This window comes from Buteo buteo, chromosome 19 (assembly GCF_964188355.1).
Source record: "Buteo buteo chromosome 19, bButBut1.hap1.1, whole genome shotgun sequence".
NCBI lineage: Eukaryota > Metazoa > Chordata > Aves > Accipitriformes > Accipitridae > Buteo > Buteo buteo.
The window spans coordinates 22,420,255-22,424,651 of record NC_134189.1 but is presented as its reverse complement, the minus strand read 5'-3'; the positions used below and the strand labels follow the sequence as shown (position 1 = coordinate 22,424,651).

The following is a 4,397-nucleotide window of genomic DNA, read 5'->3' as shown; positions in this document are numbered from 1 at the left end:
TGATGAGTTCTTTGATTTACTGGAAATGCCCTGTACAGTTTTTTTTCCTAATAGCGTGTTCATGATTATTTTTTTTATTTTATTTTATTTTTTCCTTCTTTCTTTTTTTTTTTTTAAACTTTCTTTCTTCCTGATCACATCCTGCAAAGACGGTATACTTACCTCAGGTTTACTGGACAAAATAGAAATGGTTCCCATTTTCACAATACCTCACAACGTGACAGTTTGGTTTTTCCCCGGGGCCCGTGCTCCGGCCGTGCCGGGGAGAGGTTGCAGGCAACCGGGGCGCTGGCTCCCTTTCGGTCTTCGGTATCCTTTTCATAGTGGAAAAAATGCATTGACTCTCCACCGGCGGCTTCGCCGGAGCAGGTCTGTGTTTCCCAAAACCAGTGGTGGGGACAGCCTCGCTCTCGCCACCGTCAGCCTCCCGCCTTGATGTTCCACGTTGGGAGCACCTGAACTTCAGCGACGGTGTCTCTCCTGGAGGAAAAAAGTAGTTAATTTTGTGGAAGCAAGACTCCGGAGCTGCATGCGGCGTGTGTGTGGCAGATCAGATCATTCCTTGACAGCCCTCCTACGTTAGCAAACGTGGCTTCGCGGGGCAGCGTGCCAGAGGGTCCCCAGGCGGTGGGATGACCTCTCGGCGCGCTGGGCTGCAGCGAGCGTGGGCACCGCGTCCATCGCGTTGGCGTGGTTTCCTCCCCTCCGTGCCGTAGGTCGCGTGTAGGCAGGAGTAGTGTTGAGGGTGCCTGCCCCTGCTCTTCGTCCCACCTCCTGCGGTGTGGGGCTGAGGCACCAGGAGGATCCTCTCCTGCAGTATCGTCCCCCCAGGGCTCCGCAGCGCTGACGGGGAAGGGGGGTGAGGTCCGGGGAAGGGAGGTGAGGTCTGCCACCGAGGTCGGCTCCTGGCGCGGCGGTCGGAGTTGCGCTGGAAGGGGCAGCGCCATCCGGCAGCCCTGGTCGCTTGCAGGGACCCGGTCACCACCGGGGGTAAGAGTCTCCTTGGCTGCAGTGATGTATTCAAAAAATACTAACCGTCTGGTTACACCCAGAGGCATAGTGTATTTGAAGTCTGGAAAACCTAGAACTTCGGCGTTTTCACAGTAGCATTCAAAATAAAAATACTGCATAGTACTCCTTTTTAACAGACATTAAAAAAAAATGTATACTATTATATTGCAAATGAGGTGTGAGATTTTTTTCCCTGGATTGCAGAAATCATAAACCTTCCTACTGATTAATTCAAAAAAATGTGTTGCTGATTATACCTTCACAAGTGCCAAAGGATTGGCACAACTGCTAAAAGCGTTTCTCTCTCAGCTTCCTATTGATGGTACTCTGATGATCTTCCCCTCCCTCCCATTACTGTAGCGTAGGAGCACCTCGTAATCAATTTATTTATATTCCCAACATGCTTGTGAAAGAGAAAAATACTGTTAATCCCATTTTAATGTCAATGATTTATGCTTGAATAATTGGACAGCTCTTAATTACTTAACAAACCACCTGGCCACTGGATTTTTTCCACTATGTTTATTACCATGTTCTCATGTACCTCAGAAATCACTCTTGGTTGCACAGTTTCTGTTCTCAAACTTTTTTTTTTTTTTTTTTTTGGCTTTATCGAGTGTGATGCCATATCAAGTCAACGTTATTCTCTCACAATGTGCTCTTTAAGAGGTGTGGATGTTTATATGGTCAGGGGATGCTAGAAAGTGCGGTAGTAGACATGATCAGTGTAAACAAAAGTATTTAGAAAGTATGCGAGGTTGTTTTCGATGGATAAGACTCTGATACAGTGTAGTCTTGATTACCTTTTAAAAGGTCTTCTTTGTTCAGTGTTGTCATTTTTGTTAATAACCTGTTGTTTTGACTAGTTTAAAGATGGTTCTAAGAAAAGTGTTTTGGCGGGATTAGGTATGCTGTATGGACAATAAACTCACCTTGACCTAAATTTGCCTGTCTTGGTTTTATTCATTCAGTGTGAAGGTGGTGCAAAAGAAGATGTGATCAGAGAAGCCTCTGATCTAGATAAATGGTGTTAGCAGGCATATAAAACGTGAACTGTTGAATGCTGCAATCACAGAACAAGTTTTCCTGTAAAACGTAGCTTGTTGCCTACTCAGTAGCCAAATTCTGGCATGTTTCTTCTGTGAAATGATCCTGTGAGATTTAAGGAGAACAAAGTCCTAAAAACAGTGAGTTGCTGGATCAAAACATTTTGTGGAAATTAAATTGAGCTGGTGGAAAAGTCTTCATAAGTACACAGAGTGCACGTTTTTGCAACTAAGTGAAATATTATTTAAGTCTCCACTAGGTTACTTGTTGCATTTAAATGCTACTGCAAAAATTATGTTGTTTTTCTTTCTATAAGCTTTGGGCAAACTGTGAGTAAAAGGAGGGGGCTCTGTGGTGAAGCCAGCGGGGCGAAGTGAGCCTCCACGTGCTGAGTCTCCTTCCTCAGCCTGCGGCCAGGAGGTGGGATGCTCACCCTCTCCCGCTTCCACCTCTCCTGCTTGTAGATGCTTTGCTGTGAAGTGACCGACCTCCTGTGTGACGCGCTTGGTCTGACTTCAGCATCTCTGCTCCTCCACTGCCATCCAGTAGCAGTCTTCTGCTGAATTTCAGGCCTTTGAGCGCCCCTGGGGAGAGCAAAGAGGCACCGAAGAATGAAGAAGAGGTACTGGGGAAAAAGTAACACTGTCATAAAGGGAATAATACAGCCAAAAACAGAAGAGAAATGAAAGAAAGAAAAAAGGAAAAAAGAACAACCAAGATAAAACGAACAGGGAGAAGGAAAAATACGAGCAAAAATAAATACATATGAACAAACAGGAAAAAAGTTATGGATGGGATAGGAAATACCAACTAAAACGTGAGATTCTGAGTCAGGAGATACAGGTCTTTCTAGCCATAATCACACAAGTTTGGGATCTGTGGCTTCAGGCAAAGTCTCATAAGACTTCCCTGCAAAGTGACCTGTGAGCTTCGTATTTCACAGGTTTTCTGCACCAAAGATAGAGATTTTAAAGCATAATGAGTCTGAATGTTCCTCTGGCCACCATTTAACAACATGACCAGCAATCTGCAGCATTTTGTAGGCGTAACTTGGAGCCTGTGAAGAACTGGAACTTGTGAGGGTTGTTCTTGCACCTTCCATTTGTGGTTTAAACCTCAAAGGGGTGCTCTCTGGCCTAATTTCATGTTTTAGGGGATTAATTCCTTTCTCTCTATAACATCACCAATAGTCCTCCTGGATGTGCTCTGGGGCTTTGTGTTTTAAAAGGGTTTAATAAATCTAGATGTAACAGCAGAGAGATTTTCTGTTGTGGTTTAAGTAAAGGTATGTTTTTAGAATTAGTGGATATAGGGCGCAGAAGCTAAAATTGAAATTAATTGGACACCAGCCTGTTCCCTTCCTTTAAAGAAAGCTGGCTGAGTGTTGAGAAGCCACATACAATAGGGTTAAGTTCCATTATTATGTGGTCTGTGAAACCATTTTGTATTGTTGTCGTCTTACCATCTGCAAACAATCTCTGCCCACCACAATCCTATACTTTACATAAGGACAGCCTGAGGATTTTAAGGAGGGACAACATAGCAAAATCATGCTTTAAAACAACTGCATGCTGGACTTTCGTGTTTAAGAAAATTTCCAAGGCAAAGGAAAGAAAGCTTTATCACTGAGATTCCAGCCAAAAAAAAACCCCGAACCACACAATCGCTTGGTGTTTCCAATCTCAGTATACGAGTTAGATTATGTTTTTTTTTATATTTCCCCAAATCTTTCTTTAGGGACTAGAAGTGCAGTTTATCTTTCTAAGCAGGGGATTTTCCTTTGTGTTTCAAAGAAGGTATCCTTAATGCTCGTTTCAGGAGTCTTTTCAAACACTTCTATTGCAATTGCTATATTTTTTAATTTGTCCATGAACTATGTAGCCACTCTTCATTCTGTGCTGCTCTAAAAAAAGCAAAATTCCCTACAAATCTCATGCAACCAGCACAAGCAGAATGAAATTCTATCCCTGCTGAAGACAGTGGGAACTCTGCTGTTGACTTTTAATAGATTTAATAATTTTCCCACCAAGTCCAGTTCGTTCTTGCCTCATACTGTAAATTACTAGTCACATCAATAAATGTAAAGCTGATGTAAAGGCAGGTAGAATTTCTGCTAAGTCTGGCCAAGTCATTTCCTTTTTTTCAGCAGGAAAAGTCAGGATTTAGCTGCCAAGAGGTATGAGAAGTGTGGAGTCTGTCTTTCTCAATATGGAGTTAACCCTTGAGCATTACATCAGTGCTTCATCCTATTAAAATCAGCACACGGGCCTCCCTAGGTCACCAAAGCTCACTCTCTGCAGTCACAGCCCATCAGTCATCCATACTCTGCCTGGAAGGAT

The 4,397-nt window shown here is 43.5% G+C and overlaps 1 protein-coding gene across 1 annotated transcript in view; it reads left to right on the top strand.

The window, feature by feature from the left end:
• The window catches only part of CCND2 (cyclin D2), a 38,743-nt gene extending 36,789 nt beyond the window's left edge, over positions 1-1,954 (top strand). Inside the window, exon 5 of the mRNA XM_075051658.1 lies at positions 1-1,954. This exon is cut by the window's left edge and continues 2,231 nt beyond it. The gene's annotated coding sequence lies outside the window, so the exon portion shown is untranslated.
• The last annotated feature ends 2,443 nt before the right edge of the window (positions 1,955-4,397 follow it).